Genomic DNA, 22,207 nt, shown 5'->3' with positions numbered 1-22,207 from the left:
TGATACAAATATGAAATTATGTCATATATTGCTATATAAGTACAAGGGTGGTTGTAGGCATTTATATTACTAACTGCCAATTATCAGAGGTAATTACAATAAACAAAAAACAAATATGCACCTAGGTGTGAAGTGGAAATAGCAAACATTAGTATAATTAATTGAAGTTTGAAAATCCTTAAGGATACCAAAATTAATGTGATTTAAATAATAACAAGATTTACCTTTCTACATAAATAATGTTATTAACCATTAGTAGACATAAAATTCTATGAGTCAAATTCCATAGACTGTTACTTAAATTTACTGATAGAATAAAGGAAGGAAGGAAGGAAGGAAAGGAGGAGGAAGGACATTAAGTAGGCAGTGAGGGAAGGAGTAGAAGAGAACTTGATGCTTTACAATGCTACAGATTTTTAAATTTGAACCTACTTGAATTTTGAATGTTTTATTGTTGTTGATGTGGGTTTTGTTTTATTTGTTTTGCTTTTTGGTACAGTGTCTCACTCTGTGACCCAGGCTGAAGTACAGTGGCATGATTATGGCTCACTACAGGCTTGACCTCCTGGGCTCAAGCAATCCTCCTGCCTCAGCCCCCCAGGTAGCTGAGACTACAGATGTATGCCACCATATTGGCTATTTAAAAAAAAAATTGCAGAGACAAGTCTTGCTATGTTGGCCAGTTCTGTTTCAAACTCCTTGGCTCAAGTGATCCTCTTGGCTAAGCCTCCCAAAGTGCTATGATTACAGGCATGAGCCACCGTGCCAGCCTTAAAGGTGTCTTAAAGCTGGAGAGATGATAATACCACTACCACCCCCTTTTCCGAATGAAGGAAGAGAGAAAAATGTGCTAAGAAATTTTTTAAAATGTGATTCCTAGTAGCAGGTATATGTACAGGGCACACTGGTAGAAAGCATAATTGATGGCCGAGTGCGGTGGCTCACACCTGTAATTCCAGCACTTTGGGAGGCCGAGGTGGTTGGATCACGAGGTCAGGGGTTCAAGACTAGCCTGACCAACATGGTGAAACCCCGTCTCCACTAAAAATACAAAAATTAGCTGGGCGTGGTGGCACGCGCCTGTAATCTCAGCTACACAGGAGGCTGAGGCAGGAGAATCGCTTGAACCTGGGAGGCGGAGGTTGCAGTGAGCCAAGATCGCACCATTGCACTCCAGCCTGGGCGACACAGGGAGACTCCATCCCAAAAAAAAGAAAAAAAGAAAAAGAAAAAGAAAGCGTAATTGATTTTTCTCTTAGTATATTTTCTTTTTTGGATTCCAGGATACCTCACTTCCTGATTTATCTCCTACATTTCTGGTTCCTTTTTTGCTGGTCCTTTCTCATTTCTCCATCTCTCAATAATAGAATGCCCTAGGGCACTGACCTTAACTTTCTTCTCATTTCTACATATAATAATATTCTAGCTGTTTTTATTCAACCTATGGAATTAAACATCATCTAAATCTCAAAAACACCAAAGTTAGCATGTCAGTCTACTACCCTCCAGCTTTTTCCTTCACATCTAATTTAAGGTCTGTAGTCATGTCAGAATTAATATGGCCAATGCCAAGCTACTGATTCTTACAGCTCTTCTACTCTTTATAAATAGCAATTCTATTCTTTCACCAGCTTAGGCCTAAATAATGATGCATTCATACACATGAAGCCTCAAAGTTAAAATTCACTATTTCTTGAATCTTTTTCATCCAACATTTCTATGTTCACGATATAGTCCCAAAGTCCTAATGACTCATAAATTGTGTTATTATTCTTTTCATCCTTCTAGTAACTTCATTCAGCTTAATAAAATCCCCACTTATTTTAGGCCATGATAATATAAGGCAGTGGAGGGGATTAAAATTAAAAAAACAACAACATAAAAGAAAAATGAAAAGAAATTTAAGATAATAAGGAGGGGGCCATCCTACTCTGCTATTTGGCATTTGACCAAGTTCTTTGCCTAATTACACTTTAATTTTCATATTTATATAGTAAGTATTTTGGTATGATTTCTAATATGTCTTTCAGATCTGTGATTCAAGACTACACAATTTTAGGTCAGAAGTTGATACTGACTTCAAGAATTAATATTAGTCATTTGGTAGTAGATTGTTACATGAATAAGGATTTGATTACTGATCTAGAAAAAAAATGCTATATTCAAGATGTTGAATGGCTAAATAATAGTGATGTATGCCAAACAATGTTCATATCAGCAGTATATTTAACCAGAAAAGAAAAAAAAATCAATGCCAAGAAGCTTTTATTAAAAATACCTTCTTCAAACCAATAAATAATTTCAGAAATATGTTGGATATTACATTTCAAAACTTTTAGAAACAATAACATAAACTCTTCCTGGTTGCTGTGGAATGGATTTTATGACCACTTATCTTTATGTAAATCTAGAGATTTTTTCAAAAGATTAAAGTATTGTGCTTGCTTTTCTCAACACCATAAATAATATAAAATATAAATTGTCAATTAAAAGAATAAATTTATATTTCATAAAAATGTCAGTATTAATAGGGAACCTTGACTGACAAAAATGAACACCTAAACAGAAAAAGAAACTCTTATTCACTATAATTATTTATTGGTATTATTTCCTAAACCTAAGTACTCCTCTAATTAAAATATTGCAGCTTTTTTTCAAGATAAAAGTACAAAAGTGTACAAATAAAGGCATGACCTTTGATTTTTGAATTTTTTTTTCTGAGTAAAAGATAGGGCATAATATCCCAGAAACAGCTGCTAAGAGAACAGTGTTTTGTTCAAAACTAAAGTGATTAATAAATGACTTTTGAGAAAGCTTACTATTTTGCATAACAAGATGTGCAATGAATGGCCACTTCAGAGCATTTGGATATTATAAATCATTATAACACCATTTTGAAATTTAAAAGGCCTTCTAATACTCAGCATGCTACAATAACTCCATGAAATTATTTTTGGCATACTTCAAGAGTATGTATTTAGTCATTACATTTTCCTGCTGAGAGATTTCACACAGAACACACTATTCTTTAAATTATGTTTTATAGAATATTTATGGTATCATTAGGATGTAACAAAAAAACTAAAAAGTGCCCAAAGGAGAGATGGGGCCTATGTATGTTAAAACAAGGACAAAATTTAAATATATATATCTATTACATATGTATTTCTTTTAGATTGTCTCTGCTTGAGAAAGCTGTTATTAGAAAAAGGGCACCATTTTTGAGAGTTGCAAGCACTTTTAGAAGTTCTAAAAGCCTTTTAAATGCAAAGGTCTACAAAAAAGATTTGTTTTATGCAAATGTAAGCAAGTCAGCTGAATCATATTGCAAAGATGAATGGCTGCTTATTTTGATTCAGATTTCAGGTCATTCTTTCACATACAAATGGCCATATAACTGTATTTGACTAATGCTGGGGACATGTATCAATTCTGCAAAAAATTGATTTTGCTTTGTAATTGGCAATTAAAAAAAACACTTTAGAATTCCTTGCTACTTTTTTTTTTTTAACCTCCAGGTAACATACTGAATCTTTACATCTAAATTGGCAAAGGTCCAATAAGGACTTAGAGAACTATTTTAAGTCATAGGGAGGGGAAGTGACAAAATAGGAATCCTTTGATTCTATATTAGAAAGATTATGTGTGTGTGTGTGTGTGTGTGTGTGTGTGTATGTGTATGTAGAAGGATGGGGGTTAGGAAGACTGTGCTTATAAACATCTTCTTTAAGATATGTAACAATTTATATGCCCATTCATTGTTTTGCAACCTTCCCTGATTTCCCTAATCTCATAGAAAATCATAGTTAATTTCATAGGTAAAAATTAATATGACATCGTTTAATTTGTAGTTTTTACATACATGTGTGGTTGAAAGCTTTAATGCATTTGCTTTTCTTAAAATTATCAACTTTCTCAATTTATCCATTTAAAAAAACTATTGTATAACTTTTTAGCATATAAAAAGTTATTAGAGATATTTATTGAGCCAGTATTCATGTTGTTTACATTTTTGCTAGATTCCTTTTCTTAGTTTGTAGTATGATTTCATTCTGCAGTATTTGACATAAATGTGAAATGTTTATATGTTAAAAATGTATCATTTTTCCTTTGCATTTTTTCTTCCCTTAAACTGAAACTTTACTCCTTAGTACAGATTTTTTGATGTTTCATTCATCTATCTATTTTCATATTAGAAAATTTATACCAATACATTTAATGTATATGAAATTGATTTTGATGTAAGGTAAGTGTTTATGGGTCCAAATATGAATTACTGCATTTCAAAGCTTTATTATTTCACACTTTATGGTACATTTTGCTGATCCATCATGGAAACAAAAATATTCAATTTTATAGACAAAAGTAGAACTTTGCTATAAAAGTAGAATTATATTCTCAAATCCTTGATAATAGAATACTGTTGTATAACTATTCTTCACTACCATGACATGAAATCGATTTTAAATTGATACATGCTTACTTTTAGTTTTTGGAAGGCATCTTTTAGTTTGGAATTTAGATGCGAAAACTACTACCAACTGAATACTGATGCTAGCAACAGGAGACAGGCAAATTCCTAGGCAGAAAGGACTCAGGGTCCCCACTGAAACCCGACCTTGAAGGCAAGGACAATTTAAAGCCTGAAAACCGAGCCGCCAGTTCTGAAGAATCCACGACCAGAGTGAGAACTTCTATCCTCATCTTACCCACTCTCTCTAGATTTGCTTATAATTCAGCTTGGCCAAATTATAAACTGCAGGACAGAGAAGCTTGGCCTCCAGAAGAAAGTATTTTCGCACTGTCCTGCAGCTGGACCTTTTCTGTAAATGAGATGGCAAAGGGTCCAAGGTCGCATATGTGCAGGCTTTCTTTGCCTTGCACGATATTCCAGACCTTTGCCAACATTGTAGAATTGATCTAGCCCTCCTAGTGGTCATCTCAGGAGAGGCTGCAAAGGGCAATCTCAAGGGACAAGGGAAGCAAATTCCAGAGCTGCCTCCAGCAGGCGAGTCCGGTTTCTCTGGTCCTGTTCCTCCTGATCCATCCTGTCCTCCCTATCCATGTTCTTTCTTAACTTGTCCCATCCTAGAAATCCTCATTTTAAGTGGGTCCCAGCCTCACTCATGCCCCTATAAGAGATGCCTTGTGAATATGGCCCTATTAAGGTTTAGGTCCCCTTTTCTCTACAAGACTTAAGACAAATTAAGGGGGATCATGGTAAGTTTTCAGACTACCCTGGCAGGTATATAGCAGCTTTCCAGAATTTAACCCAAGCATTTGAAATCTCCTGGAAGGACGTTATGTCACTTTTGACTACCACTGAGAAGCAGGCCGACTTGCAAACAGCAGAGAAGTTTGGGGATGAGCTTTGTTTTCCATATAGTGCCAAGAAAGGGAAAGAACCTTATCCAGTTGGAAAAACAGCAGTATCATTGGAGGACCCTAAATGGGACCCCAATGAAGACACAGGAGAATGAAGAAGGAAGCACTTTCAGATGTGCATAGCGGAGGGCTTATGAAGGACTAACACTAAGCCTCTCAATTACTCCAAACTATCCATGATAGACTAGGGATCAGATGAAAATTCCACTGCCATCCTGGAAAGGCTAAGAGAGTCCTTGGTAAAGCATGCCACTCTATCTCCTGATTCAATCAAGGTACAACTAATCCTAAAGGATAAGTTTATTATTCAGGCAGAACCTGATATTAGGAGGAAGCTACAGAAACAGGCTATGGGACCAGATAGTACTTTAGAGGTGGGTGAATCACAAGGTCAGGAGTTTGAGACCAGCCTGACCAACATGCTGAAACTCCATCTCTACTAAAAATACAAAAATTTCCCTGGCATGGTGGTGTGTGCCTATAATCCCAGGTACTTGGGGGGTGGCTGGCGCAAGAGAATCACTTTAACCCGGGAGGCAGAGGTTGCAGTGAGCCAAGATTGCGCCACTGCACTCCAGCCTGGGCAACAGAGAGAGACTCTGTCTCAAAAAAAAAAAAAAAAAAAAACAAAAAGAAAAAGAAAAGAAAAGAAAACCTGCTGAAAATAGCCACCTCAGTCTTTTATAATAGGGCTCAGGAGGACACTCAAGAAAGAGGAGAGAGAAAAAGGCAGAGGTTCTAGTGGCTACGTTGTAGGTTTGCAAACCCCAGAATCCCTGAGATGTACCTCTTAACTGCTATAAGTGTGGCAGCCAGGGCACTATAAGAAGGACTGTGCAGGAAACATGGGGAAGCCACCTTAACCCTCTCCAGTCTGCAGTGGGGACCACTGTAGGGTGGACTGTCCCAGGAGATGCAGGTTACTGGGTACAGATAGTCTCCCAAATAGTCAAGCAGGACTGATGGGTCCAAGGGCTCCTCTCTCCAGCTCCGACGACTCAGACCACCATTACCATCCAGGAGCCCAGGGTGATTCTAGAGGTTGAAGGGAGGAAGATAAATTCCTCCTGGATATAGGAGTGGCCATTTCTGTTCTCCTCTCCAATCCAGGCTTCTTCTCCTCCCTCAGTATGACCATGAGGGGTGTCTCAGGACGATACTTTTCCCAACCCGTTAGTTGTAGTTGGGAAAACCTCTTGTTTACTCCTGCCTTTTAAATCATGCCTGAAAACTTAACTCCTCAGCTAGGCAGGGATATTTTAGCTCCTATGGGAACCACCATCCTTATGGTTCCAGGGTATACTCTTTGTCTTCCCCCTGGTGGAGACTGATATTAACTCAAAAGTTTGGGCAACTCAAGGGAAAATTGGCTGGGCCACAACTGCCATACCTGTCCAGATCCATTGTAAAGATCCAACCTTTTTTCCTAACCAGAGACAAGATCCCAAAAACCAGAAGCTAGGAAAAAGCTAGAATCGATCATTGATAACTTGATGTTCCAGGGCATCTTCAAACCCTGCAACAACCCTTGTAATGCCCTGATATTGAGGGTACAGAAACCCAATAAGAAATGGAGACGTTCCAGGATCACTACCTCATTAATGACGTTGTGGTTCTAATTCATCTTGTGGTTCCCAATCCCTATACCCTGCTAACTCAAGTACCTGAGGGTACTAAATTGTTCACAGTCCTGGACCTAAAGGATGCTTTTTTCCTGCATACCACTACAACCTGACTTCCAATATTTCTTTGCATTCGAGGATCCTTGCAACCAGACTACCCAGCTAACTTGGATGGTATTACCAGAGAGATTCTGAGACAGGCCCTACCTGTTTGGGCAGGCATTGTCAAGGGATCTCTCTTTATCCACAATTTAAAGTTTTATAACATGTAGATGACATTCTCCATTGTGCCCCAACTGAGGAAACCTCTCAGGAGGGGTATAAGGCTCTTCTTAATTTTCTAGCTGACAGAAGATGTAAGATCTCAAAATTTAAGGCTCGGCTCTATCAGACTTCAGTGAAGTACTTAGGTTTAGTCTTGTCAGAGGGAACCAGGGCATTAGACAAAGAAAAGATTAAGCTCATCTCCTCCTTTTCCCTCCCCTAAACCTTCAAGCAACTGAGGGGATTCATGGGCATTAGAGTATTCTCCAGATTATGGATACCTGGGTATGATGAGATAGCTCATCCCTTTATCACCTAAAAAAGGAAGCTCAGACAGCTAATTTGGGAACTAGAGGCTAAAAGGGTCTTTGACCAATTGAAACAAGCCTTGTCTGAGGCATCAGCCCTTAGTCTTCCCATTGGGAAGCCGTTCAATCTTTATGGATCAGAAAGGAAGAGAATGGCCCTGGGAGTTCTAACCCAGGTCCAAGATCCAGTCCAGCAGCCTGTAGGCTATCTAAGCAAGGAGCTTGATTTGGTGGCTAAAGGATGGCCGGCCTGCCTCTGGGCAGTTGCAGTGGTAACTTTGCTGGTGCCAGAGGCTACTAAGTTAACGATGGGGAATAACTTAACTGTTTATACCCTACATAATGTGGCAGGACTGCTGTCTTCCATGGGGAGTCTCCAGCTAACGTACAACCATCTCCTCAAATATCAAGCTCTGCTATTGGAGGGATCTACAGTCCAGTTAAGAAGGTGTCACTGTCAAAACTCAGCCACCTTCCTTCCAGAAAAAGCTGGGGAACCTGAACATGACTGCAAACAGATAGTAGTACAAATCTATGCAGGCAGAGAGAACCTCAAAGAAACTACCTTGGAGAACCCAGATTGGACTCTTTTTACAGATGTATTTTTTTTATAGAACAAGAGATCCATAAAGCAGGGTATGCAGTAGTCACCCTGAATGACACTATTGAGAGCACACCTCTTTCTTTGAGCACAAGTGCTCAACTAGTTCAGCTAATTGTCCTCATAAAAATGTTTGAATTAAGCAAAGGGAAAGCAGTTTACAATTATACTGATTCTAAGTATGTTTTCTTAATCCTCCATGCCCATGCCAATATCTGGAAAGAGAGAGACTTCCTCATAGCTAATTGGTCTCCCTTTAAACACCATCAGGAAATTAACAGACTATTATTCTAGGTTTTCCTTCCATTGGCAGTGGCATTGATACATTGTGAAGGCCACCAAAAATGGATGGATGAAACAGCCAAGGGAAATACATTGGCAGACCAAGCAGCTAAATTGGCAGTGAGAGTTCCACAGATATCTGATCCACTTGAGGCCTCTAATCTGGGAGGGCTGCATAAGAGAAATAAAACTTCAATATTCTTCTGAGGAAATAGAATGGGCCACCTCTTGGGAATACACCTTTCAGCCCTCAGGATGACTACAATCAGAGCATGGCAAACTTCATCCAGCAGCTTTCAGCCAATGGAAAGTTCTTCAAATCCTTCACCAAGCCTTCCACCTAGGAAAGGATTAAACCTATCAATTAGCCCAATGGTTGTTCTCAGGTCTGGGGTGGGAGGGACCTTACAGTTTACTTCTTTCTACTTCTTCAGCAGCGAAGATCACTGGAATAGATTCTTGGATATATTATACTAGAGTAAAGTCCTGGGGAACCTATGGAATTATCTCTGTTGACTCAGAGAGCACTCAAAGCACCAATGTAAAGAAATTGGAAACCTCAAGCTAAAGATCGTAAGTGTCAATAATTCACCTTTCATGGATATCCTTTATAGTCCTGCCTATGATTGCTGTTCTCACCTTCATTCTGTTCCTCACCATTAGGTGTCTTTGCCAAGGACCCCTAATCCTGAATGCCCATGGGATTATCTACTCCCATAAACAGCAATCTCTTTTCTAAAATTTAACTGCCCTCCCCCAAATAAGATTTAATTTCTTTCACAAGGGTGAAACTGCTCTGGCCACAACATTGTTTTCAGAATGATTAGTCTATTTTACTTCTTATTTCTGTTATCTCTGGCACAAGATTATTCCCTTTTAGCTCCTTTTTGTATAATACTCATATATGGTTCATGCATACTTAACCTCCTTGTAAAATTTGTTTCTTTTTGGCTAAAGGCCATCAAACTCCAAATGATCATGCAAATGGAGCCTCAGATGATGGCTCCCTTTTTACTGGGGACCCTTAGATAGGCCTCTGAGAGATATCTGACTGCTGTTTTCCCAAAACAATTCCCCCTGTCAGCAGGAAACAGTTAGAACAGTCATTGTCCCTATCCTAATGGAAGTTAGATGCACCTCTTCAGAGGGGGGATTGATAGTGAAAGGATACAGACGACAGGGTCCCTCCCTAGGACAGGTCCCAACCTTCAAGCCAGGATAGTCTGAAGCCTGAAAACTGAGATGCCAGTTCTGGATAGAGTCCATGACCAGAGTGAGAATTTCTGTCCCCGGTTTACCCACTCTCCCTCAATTTGTTCCTTTTGGATGATACCTTTTAACCAATCTTTTTCCAAGCCTGCTCATGGACAATTCAGCACACACTCCCCCATTCTAAGCCCATAAAAACCCTGGACTCAGCCACAAAGATAGCTTACCCACTTACAGGTCCCCTCAGATGCTGAGAGCTTAGTTTCTGTCGCTCAATACAATTCTACTCTGCCTTACTCAATCTCTGATTTCCACGTACCCTATTCCTCTTGGTTGTGGGACAAGAACCTAGAATTTGCTGAACTGCAGGAGTGAAAGGGGTGTATTGTTTCTGCTTGCTGATCTGCAGGTGGCAGGAGTAAAAGAGCTGTAACACTCTCTCCCACTTGATGGGAGAGAAGTGGCCACTGGGTGACACTCCCTCCTGCTTGCTGAACTACGGGAGTGAAAAAGCTGCAACAGTAGCAGTAAGAATCTCTCAGAAATTCAAAACTGTGCATAGATGTGCCTAAGATACAAAGAATAATAAATACATTTCTATTCTAAGGGAGTTTTTAAATCTAGGAGATAAGTTGGCTCTTGTTCACATATACCTACAATTCAAGCAGAATGGGAAAACTCACCAGAACATTCTGGAAAGCTGAGAAGATTCAGGGAAGGAAGTGGTCAGGAAGAAGTCACAAAATGGCTTTAAAGAACTCTGAGAAGTTGGAGAGGGATTTGGCAGATGGTGAAACCCACAAGAGAAGTACAAAGTAAAGAGAGAAAATCAGAATCATGAAGTATCAAAAGCCAGGAAAATCTGATAATCTGTAAATAATGTAGGCTGGCTCCAGTTGTACAATTGTAGAAAGTTTGGGGAACAGGTCACAAAATGACTTCTTACAATACCTAAAGACCCTGGATTCTATATACCTTTGAGATGGAAAGTTTTAATTTTATTGCTTCTAATAAGAGACCGTCTCACCAGTATGTGCTTTAGATGTTAATGTAGAAGCAAATTTATTACAAAAGGGGAAATAGTTAAGATGCTATTGTATTAATTCACTCATCTATTCACCTGCCCATCTATTCAACAGTGATTTATGAAATGCCTGCTATGAATCAGGCATTGTCCTGAGTTATGCACCACAGAAAGGCATAGAGTGCAATAACTCAGGTAAGATTAAGGTCATAAATTAGATGAGAATATGTCTTTCTAATATGACAAAAACACAGAAACTATAAAATAATAGATTGTAAATTTGTTTGCATATTTATACATTTGCCTTCATGGCAAAAATATCATGAAATTAAATCAAATGTAATTTTGGGGTAAACAAAACTCACATTTCAGTTGCAGGTGCCTGTCTCCAACACTTCCAGCTACCTTTCTAAAAGTGTTTGTTTTGAGTTAACACTTACATGGCACTCTTTCTGTTCTATGTTTGTTTTATTTTAGCCCAGTTGGAATAAAAATACCTTGGCTGTCATGTTCCTAGAGGGGGAAAACTCAGAGAAAAAACCATATTTTTTTAATACTAAAAGATATGGCTTTGAACAGATTATTCCAGGGGCTATGACAGACACCTAGATGATTAGGAATTGGGACTTACTTTAGATAGTGTGGAAAAGAAGAGTAGTTCTGGCAAAGTGATATTTAAAATGAGGCCTAAAATGTGTGAAGAGAATAGAAGTCTGAGGGAAAAATCATTTCAGGTGGCAAGAATAAAGCAAGTAAAAGCCATGCTGGGAAAATGAACAAATACAGTCTGACATTCTGCGATTTATAATTCTTTAGGCTTTGGGCTTTGGCCAGCATATTATAATTATTGTTTTGCCTTTTTTAAGTGAAAAATTTTTAAGTATTGGGTTAACCATACGCTTTTGCTTATGATCATTAAACAAATGGGTTACCAAAGTAATGAGCTCTACTAAAATTATGTATTGAATTTGAACTCTTCTGTTAAAATATACTAATTAATGTTTCTTTCTATTGTGATGATACATTGGGTCTAAGTTTTCCCATTAGGATAAAATTGGCACCTTGATCCACAATTATGCCAGGTAGTACATCATCTTCATTTAAGTAGATATTTAAAGGATCTTCATCACTCATCTGTTTATTGTTAGTTTTTAAGGACTATTTTAAATTTATTGACGATAATTTTCTAAGAGTGTCAACGTTTTTAAAGATCTTGAACTGTTTAAAAAAGAAGGCTAACATTGGAGGACCCTACACCAATTCAAAATCATTTTGTGTATAAATGCACATATTATGTGCACTTCTATATTAAACTAAAAAGAGGCCTAATGAGATGTAGATTAAAAATGATTTTCTGATTTTTAAAAGCTGAATATTCCTTTAAAGCCTTGTTCTTGTGAACTAAAATAATTTTTAATACAGAGGTATTTAAGTAGGATTTTATAAATTTAAAATGTTAGATGTCTCAGAAGAAAATTTGGGGAATACTGTTTTATTAATGTTATCGACCTATCCCCCACACTTTACTAGACTTAAATCTCTATAATCTAATTTTCTGTATCAAGATTGTCCTTCTTCAGAAGTTTTGGTGATTGAGGAGAAGATCCAGGGTTTCAACATGATGAACCGTGTCTTGTTCTCAGCAAACATAACAAAAGAGAACTTAGTATTATATAATAGAATCTGGGAGAAAACAAGATTCTTGGCATTCTGAGGTTTTCTAGCATGAGGATACTTATTTTACATGCAGGTTTCAGGGAGGTATATCGGAAAGTTAGTAACTGTGCCATGTTATTTTCTCTTTAGATATTTGGAAACAAAACCAAAAGGACACCAATAACCAGTGAATAAAAATAACTACAAAAAATTAAACCTGACTTCAAAGTATAAAATTACTCTTCTATCCTACTTTTCTATATCTACCATTAATACACAGACTTTCTCTTACCACCTAAACAAACACATATGTACATGCACACACACACTTGCACTTGCTCATGAATACAACATATCATAGTGGTTAATAACACAAACTCTAAAATCATTCCACCTGGAATTAAGTCTTGGCTTTGTCACTGATCGCTGTCAACTTGGACAGGTTACTTTACCTATCAGTCCTTACTTTCCTCATCCATAAGCAGATCTATAAAGCATATTCTAGCCTATGTTGTTAGATTAAATGAATTGGTATATGTAAATTACCTAGACCAGTGACTATCAAACAGTAAGTAATACATAAGTACAGATGGTATGTATGATGTAAGTGTTAAATGACATCATTAGCATGATTACCATTTTAATGCATAGCAGCACAAAGTCTATGGAAAGAAAACAGGAGGAAAACTGTGGGATTTCAGTGGGAGGAAAGAAATGATGTACTTTTAGTTCCGAGAAATGACTTGTGTTCAGTCAAGTTAGGAAATCATTTAGCAAGACCTTGTGACAAAGCAGACAAGAAAGTGAGAAAGAAACTGAAGGATATTTAAATTTTTGTGATTTTAAAAGCAAAGTGAGCCAATGGTCTGTATCCAATCCAGGTGGGCAGAAACTGTGCAGCCCAGATAGAAACATATAGCACTACCCTTGGTCACTCTAAATATGGACTCCTTCCTTATGGCTTCACATCTATATTCTCATCTGATGCCCAAATCCATTATGAGATATAGATATGGTATATATTTGTATTATTATTGTACAGAGGAAGCAGTTGATTTTGAAAAAGTTGTTACTTATCTAATGTCAAAATCTATTCAGTTTTAGAAATAGAATTTGAACCTACTTCTCAGTATCATATATTTTGCATTATACCATTTGTCCTTATGAATGTCTCATTTTAGAAATATTGTCAAGTGTTTTAAGGAATAGTAATATTACCATCATTAAGAATATGTCCTGATATAAAAACATAGTAGCTATTTCCACATCTTGATACATATTGTAAAGTATCATTGATGAAATAAAAAATCTGAGATAAGTTTCAGAACTATTCCTGAAATATGTACACAATGTGGCTTTTAAGAAAAGCGCTCTATACACCCAATAAACTAACCCAAAATAAGCTGGTTTTCATGGTGCACACCTGTAATCTTAGCTATACAGGAGGATTGCTTGAGCCCAGGAGTTCAAGACTAGCCTGGGAAACATTGTGAGACCCTGTCTCAAAATAACATAAAATGAAATAACCAAAAACAAGAAAAAAATTAAACTCAAAAACTAAAACTGCTTACATTGTTTTTTCAGAGGAAAGGCGGGGGTAACAACATTAAAACCTATTTTTTTTTCTAATTGAAAAAGAATGGTTTATGCTATCAGATGAATGCCTCCAGCAGAATGTAATTTGGTTAAGACATTATTGGTAATGCTGTATGTGGGATGACCACACGTTTTGTTTGTCCTGGACAGTACTAGTTTATCCCTATTTTCCTTGCATCACTTCTGTTAGCCTTTGTCTCAGATTTTTCAATTAAAAATTATTATTAATAATTACATTTAAAAAGGTTAGAGTTATTTTGGTAATCCTCACTTTGTACTTCTAGCTGTGAAAATATAAATGGATTGAGAACAGCATCCATACTTTAACACACGGTCAAGTAAGCTATCAGGTTTACCTCTCTTTTTCTGATGCTTTCCAGAAGCCGTATAACTCTTGGTAATATTTTACAGACAGTGTACGTGACCCTGCATGGTAAAAGGCAGTGGTGGGAGAAGTATTCAGAGCTGGTAACTAAGGTCTCAACTTGGCCCTCCAGCTAGATGTGGTTTTATGCATCCTCAGCTTGTGAAATGCTGAAAACCACAAAGCACTGGTGGTAGCTGGTGAGGTTGGTGGAACAATGAGACAATCACAGTTTTGGCGCATGTGAAATAACTACGGGAAATATGGACTCATCCGTACTGCCATAGAGAATATAGAGAGTGGTGTGAGGACTCACTACAAAGGACTTGTCATTTATTGTTTGGTGAAAATCTATACTGTTCAATTATTTACTATTTTAGTGCTTATTTATTTTTAAGCCATAAACTCCATCTGCAACAATAAACAGTCTCACTCCCCAAAAATGCATTTATAATACAAATTAAGAAATAAATTTCCATTTCTCAAGAAAGTTGATGAATCATATGTTACTTGTACACAATGTCTGTTGACATTTACGATACTTATCACTCACATAGAAAGTGGAAGAAAAAGACAAAATTGCTCAAGAAGCAATACCATCAATTTTACAAATAAGTAGCTATATTAAGACAGTGCTCTAAAATAAAGATTTAACACATACAGCTGTAGAGGGTATATTTTCATAGCATTTGGGAAGCATGATATTTTATTTAAATCAAATGACTTTTCTCAAAATTAAACTTGACCTTTTTTATTCTAAGATTTATTACACATGCACACAAAGTTTAACACATGCACACATGGTTTAACATGGATATCAGTTCCATTAATATATAAGAATTTCAAAATTGTCAAATACTGCCACATTTATCAAATAATGCCAGATAGAAAATGAGTTAAACTAATTTTAATAATGGATTGATTATTTCATGGAATTCAGAAATCAAAGTAAACATTTTAGAAGTTCCTTCAGTGGGATGTGAAAATTCTACCATTATTGAGAATTCCAATAGAAAGTCAGTTAAGTAATCCATTATCTAAGGTAAAATAACTTGCTTTTGTGGCAATAATATTAAAAACATTTTTGAAGCACAGGGTCATAGTGAAAACAACGTTTAACCACATTAAGAAACCAATAAACTGAAATTATATTTGGAATTTAATAGAAACTGTTTTATAAACCTAAAATATATTTCTATACCCAGAGATATAGGACACCAAAGATTTGAGACAAAACAAATGTTTAGGTGGTATACACTTTGTCTGTTTGTAGCTCATTATCTGTAAGATGTTAGAAATATTTGAGGCTTTAATGACCTAGTTTGTAAATGAAGTTGCATGTCTTGAAACGTTATTGAAACTTTCTATAAACTAGGCCTCTTAAATTTGCTTAAATTTTGTATTAAAAATCAGCTCAGAATCTTTATTAAAAGACTTTGATGAGTGCAACATCAAATAAGTAATCTTTTGAAGCTTCTAGTAAGTTTTAGTTATCAAGAATAAAGATTGCTAGGAGGAAGAGAAATATCAGTGTATCTCTACAAAAATATGAGGGGTTGAGCAAGTCAAAAATAAAAAGTCAGTGAGTAAGATTTTATTTTCAAATTCTATAAATTTTCTTTAGAATATTATGTGGAAAGAATCATTTGACAGGGCTTCTATTTTTATTTGGATACAGTGTTTTGTTTTCTGTGCATGAACAGAAAACCTTGACAGGTTTTCTCAGTTTTGCAGCCTCGAAGGTTGATAAAACATTCAAAACAATCACAAACGAAGGTAATATATATTGAGTTTTGTAATATGAAAATATTTGTCATAAAGAGGCCCTCTGCATGGAGGAAAAGAACAGTACCTGTAAAATTGTTTGGACTGAAATATTTATACTTTTGAATATTTACATATTTCAATACAAAAATAGAAATCGTTATGCATTTCAACATGAAAAAAATAATACTGCTTATCCTCTATGTATTAGTATTTGTTTGGGACTTGGAAATTATCAAAAGGATTTTCTCCTTCAGAAACAAATGATCTTCAGAGAAAAGTCATCAAGGATGTCAACAATTTCATTTTTATTAATCATAAAACAAATGTTAGAAGACTGAAGCCTATTTGAGTAAATAAATTAAAATTTATAAGACTATATTGAAAAAATACATTATTTGAATAAATATAATACAAATGATTTTAGTCATACAGATAAATAAAGAATGGATTAAAGTACATGAAAATGCACTGGCTAATTATTAATTATTCTACTCTATGTTTTTTATTTTTAGGTGAACAATATTTAAAAAAAAACTTTTTGCTTTATGTATGGGACATTTTTCTTTGTATTTTTTAAAAAACCAATTGAACTGTTTAAAACAGTCTAAAAGAAGATTTCAAGATCTGCCACTATAATAAAATCAAATATAATTAATAAATACATATATACAATAATTTTAATAGTTTGCCTACTGTCTTTCACTCATAGACGTATCCTGGTTTGGACAAACTATTAGGTGTTTGCTTTAACTTTAAATTAGTCAATCAGTTGGCAGAATAGACAACTAATATAAGACTACCAAAAGTGTAGTCTGCTTTCACAGCTGCTAGTAAACATTTTCCTAAAAATTTTTACTTAGAAAAAACTTAAATTTTTACAAAAATCTATAAATTTTAGTTTGTGCCATGCACAACCATGTACATTTACATAGAACTACCAGTCTTTAACAGTTTACCACATACTCTCCTCTGTGTGTGTGTGTGTATTTTTTTTTTCCTGAAAAATTTGCTAGTAAGTTGCTGATATTGTAGCACTTCAATAAATTAGATTCATCAGATACTGTTTTATGCTTCAGTACTTAGTTGGTAAAATTTAAATTCACCAAGCTTATATTTTGGTATAGAGTTATGAAAGTCATTCTTTATATCAGTATAGTGTGGGAAGAAAATAAAAATAAAAATTCTCAGCATTGAATGAATAAATAACATAATCATTTTAAGCATTACAACAATTAATGAATAAACGCACTTATTTTTTCTATATTTAATCAATATGTATTGAGAACCTATTATACCTATTCCTCTTTTATAACAAATATTGAACAAGATAGTCAATGTTCATATACACAGAGTACTTTCAGTCTACTGAACTGTGAACAGACAAAGAGGAGATAAGTTCATACGCATGTAATATTTCATTAAGAGCTTTAAAAATCCTTTTGATAATTTCCAAGTCCCAAATACTATTACATAGAGGATAAACTCAGTATTAATTTTTTCATATTGAAATGCATAACTATCTCTATTTTTGTATTGAAATATGTAAATATTCAAATAGACAACTGAAAGTGTTATTTCAGGTAGCATACATGAGACAGAGCTCTCTTAGGAGTTGTGTTTGAATGTAAATTTTAAAAAGGTGAAAGTGTGTGTCTTGTGAATATGTGGTGATAGAATGTTAGGATCAGAGGGACCATCGTGTGTGAAAGCCATGTTGAAAAGAGGAGAGGGCCAATACAACTTTAGGGCTGATAATATAGGGACATCACCTAGAAGATGACATGAGAGCCGCTGTCAGGTACAGACCAGGTCACATAAGGGTTTTGACCATGGCCCAATCTTAGATTTACGATTCAGCAAATTACAGCTCTGAGGCCAAAGCTGACTCATGGGCTGGTTTAAGTGACCTATGAGCCAATATTTTATTTTTTAGATTTTTAAATGTTCATTAATAAACATCAACAACAAAGAAAAAGAACATGTAACATGAGAGAGGCTGTATGTGAGCCACAAAACTTAAAATATTTACTTTCTGGTCTTCAGAGGAGAAAAAAATATGGTAATTCCAGATGGAAAGTCATCAGAATTTGAGAGCTGGAGAGTCATATAATACGTATTATATTTTATAATGACTACTTTAATATTAGTGTTGAAAATATTCTGCAGGCAGTCAAGAGCAGAAGCAGAATGATCCGTTAGGACGCTATAGCAATGGTCCAGGCAATAGGTGGGAATGGCTAGGTCTAGGGTGGTAGTTTTGGAGGAGCTGAAAATTTACAGGACTTGGGCTATAACTAGAAGGTAAAATCAACAGAATTTGCTAATTTGGTGAATGAAGATAAGCAAACAGTTTAAAACATGTGCAACTACTCACTGTGTGGTGTTTTTCTAGGAAGTGACAACCCAGAGTGTGCACATTTTATATCGTGTTTATGTTACAGATTATTTATTTATTCTAGAATTAAACTCCTTTTACCAATTCTATATAATTTTCTCATGCTTTCTATTTTTTTAAGACAATAATCTGTGATGGCAAATGAATGCTAACAAAAGTAATAGTTAAGAGAGTTATTGTATTTCTTAAATATCATTATTTTATATATTTCCATTTTGATCATCAGTTACTTTTTCTGGCATCAAATTTCAAAATAACAACTTAGGAGTGGCAAATGTATTTTGTTAAAGACAGAAAATAATGCAGTCATATTCACTTTAAATATGTTTTGTCATTTAACAGACCCTTACTGTTTCTCTACTGGAGTTAAGAAACTATTTTTGTTAATTTGCTTAAGTAACCTATAAGTGTTTTTCCATTTTGCACAGCTAATCTAAAATGATCATTTTTCCAGTTATATTAGTTGCCATAAGACAATTTCCAAACTTTTATAGTATCCTTTTTTGAAAAAAAAATAAAGTTATGGTCCTTTAAATTCTCACTTTCTTAAAAATCTCAATAGCCTTTGCTATTTTCTCTTGCTTTTACATACATGTGTATATATACATATATGTAAACTAATTTCTTATTATTTCAATGTCAATATTTCCCCAGAATTGTTGTACCACATTACATTCAACCATTTGCTTCCTGAAGAACTTTTAATTTGGCCCAAATTTCTAAAATTTTAGAAACAGTTACATGGAACTTATCAGGAATATTTCATCAAAATCAACAATTAAAAAAATAAAAAAGAGAAAAATAATTATTCATATCAGATGAGCTTTTCATATTATTTCTGAGTGTAGGTTACCTTTGCAGTAGTAAATTGATCATCAAAAAATTACCTTTAAAAATAATTTTATTGTTCTGATACTCTCTCCTACTGTGTTTCATGGCTACACAAGGAGCACGGATGAGCAACAAGGGCACTCCAATTCTGTTCATCTCAAGAAGGGTTACATATTTTGACTGAATTAGCTAGTTAGTTGTAAAAAACAATTTTACTGTTGCCTTTCAAATTTAGCATTTATTTGCCTAGATTGTGCAAATCTAAAAAAATTGACAATAGCAATTTTCATCTGCTTTAGCTCTCTTGGAATTTAAGTCAATATTTCAGATCATATAAAGATATTTTTAAATGTATGTTCAACAATCTGTCTGCCCAATGAAAATCCTTCTCTCTTTCATCGTTTGCTATTTAAATACTGAAAATCAAACCATTTCTTGCTATAGAGATAATTAAATAACCTCATGTTTTTGTGACTAAAGTTAGACCAGCTGATACAAAATGTCAGATTCTACAGAACTCTAGGGATTGTATTTACACTCTCCAGAACTTGATTTTGTTTTAAGGTGAGCAGAACTTCTATAGCTTTATGTTTAAGAACTTTGTTTTACATAAACTATATTCAAATCTCAACTCTACAACTTACTCCTATTAGCTCTCTTTATATCTCAGAGCATGAGTTTCTTTTTATTTTTTTGCATTAAAGGATTTTAACACTTCTGAGAAGTTTTTACTGAAATAATGATTGTAGACTAATAATAATAAATGTTGACAAAAATTGGGGTAAATGGAGTTCTTATACATTAATGAATGGAGCTGTCACTTGGTTCAAATACTTAGAAAAAATTTTATGGTATTCACTAGAGCTAAGCATTTCCCTATCCCATGACCCAGCAATTATTAATACAATATGCATGATATGGGCACACAAGAAATGGAGTGCATATGTCCATCCAAAGAATGTTCATAGCAGCTTGATTCCTGATACATAAAATGGAAAATTATCCAAGTATTCTTCAGTAAGAACATGAGAAACAAATCACGGTCTCTCTAAACCTGCATGAAATGAAAGAGCTACAGATACACAAAGCATAAATGAATCTCATAGTCTCTATGTCAAGCAAAAGAATCCAGATACGTGATAATATATACTTCATGATTTTATTTGTATGAAATTCAAGAACAGACAAAACTAATTTATGGCAATGACAGTCAGAATAGTGTTACATATTGGAGTGTCATATTGGCTTTGAAGTTATTAAAAAAAAACTTCTGCTGTCATAGAAACTTCAATATATTGATCCCAGTAGTGTTTATTGGAGTGCACACATGCACAATAATTTATCCAGTGGTATATATATGAAAATCCAGCAAATTGTCAAGGAAAAGCAAGCATTTTACTGTATGTAAGTTATGATTAAATAAGAAGTTATATAAAGCAGTTTGAACGGTATCTGACAAATAATGTGCAAACATATTCAGGAGAACATTAGCTATAGATCAAAATAAGTGTTATTTAAAACCCTTACATACCAATTCCCAATTACATTTAGATAAAAGTGAACATAAACTAGTCACAAAAATACTAAGTTTAATAATAATTTAATAATTGACCAAGTGTTCTCTAAATTACGCATTATAAACAGATGTTTAGAATACCAACTGCACATCAATAAAATATTACACAATTTGATTTAGATGGTAGGAAATATATGCATATTGAAACAATGTTTAGGAGATTTTACAGAAAAATAATTTACCATCCATCTGTGAAACTGGTAAGATGCTTAATGAAACTCTCATTTAGTGCATAAAACATAAGATTTGACATGGTAGATATAATAGGCATTACTCTTTATAAAAGAGTTGATCCACTTTTAAAATCAAACCAAATTCATTATTTTTTTGACATTAACAGAAATGGAGATCAGATGCAGTCTGTTGTATTTAATATATTATTTGATAAACTTATTTTGACAGATGTCTTATACAATACTCCTTCTCCAGGAAAAAATATTTGGGGTTTTTTAAGAGTTAAAGTAATATTGTTTTGCATTTTCAGCCAGATTTTATTAGCAATTAGCTGGTGTATATAACAAAAATATGGATTTTTTTTGGTTGGATACCATCTTGTATTAAACATCATAGAGATTAGAGACTCTGATTTTCAGTCCCTATTGAACATTATATTTATTATAGCTTAAGATATCTTTTTTTAATTTTTGTGACATATCCTGTTAGTTCTAAGTAAAAGCACTCAGCATGACTAGGATCACTTTTTATCTACTTTTCTATCAGCAGTTTTTCAGGTACAGCATAGTTACCTATATTATTCACTTACATGTCACTTACCTTCAGGAGCTAATCTGCTACAATTACCAAGAAATGTAAGATCCTAAGTATCTTAACATATTTTTTGTTTTTATCTTTTCTAGAATAATTTTGTTATTTTATGTGACATTTACACTTGTCTCAGGAATGCAAGATTAGGAAACTAAGTGATATGACTAAAGGTGCACCTGGTTTGCTATCAGATCTAAATTCAAATCTAGAGGTATGGCTTACTCATGTAAAATTATTTAATCTCTTTTAACATGGGAATTATAACTACATTACAAGATGTTTGCAACAATAAAGATGAAATCACGTGACTAATTATTGTTCCATAATCAGTTGATAAGTGGCACTTAATTTTATGAAGGTTCATTTCTTACACTGACTTGAAATCCCAGCAAACCCAAGAAGTGACCCACTTATCTAGTCAATGGCCAACTATTGTTTTCAGTAGCCCAAACATTTGGGATTTTCACCTTTCACTGTAACTTTCCCAGACAATTTTCATGAGATTCATACGGCACTTTTTTTCTTTCTTGTTCTCAGCCTCTCAAAGCATGACACTGTGTTT

General features: G+C 34.8%; 1 protein-coding gene across 1 annotated transcript in view; it reads right to left on the bottom strand.

The window, feature by feature from the left end:
• PCDH15 (protocadherin related 15) overlaps nucleotides 1–22,207 on the bottom strand; it is a 1,796,064-nt gene that overhangs the window by 1,366,257 nt on the left and 407,600 nt on the right. The gene's annotated exons all lie outside the window — the stretch shown is intronic.

Source organism: Gorilla gorilla, chromosome 8, assembly GCF_029281585.2.
Source record: "Gorilla gorilla gorilla isolate KB3781 chromosome 8, NHGRI_mGorGor1-v2.1_pri, whole genome shotgun sequence".
Lineage (NCBI taxonomy): Eukaryota > Metazoa > Chordata > Mammalia > Primates > Hominidae > Gorilla > Gorilla gorilla.
The sequence above is the reverse complement of the archived record's forward strand: the minus strand, read 5'-3'. Positions and strand labels throughout refer to the sequence as shown.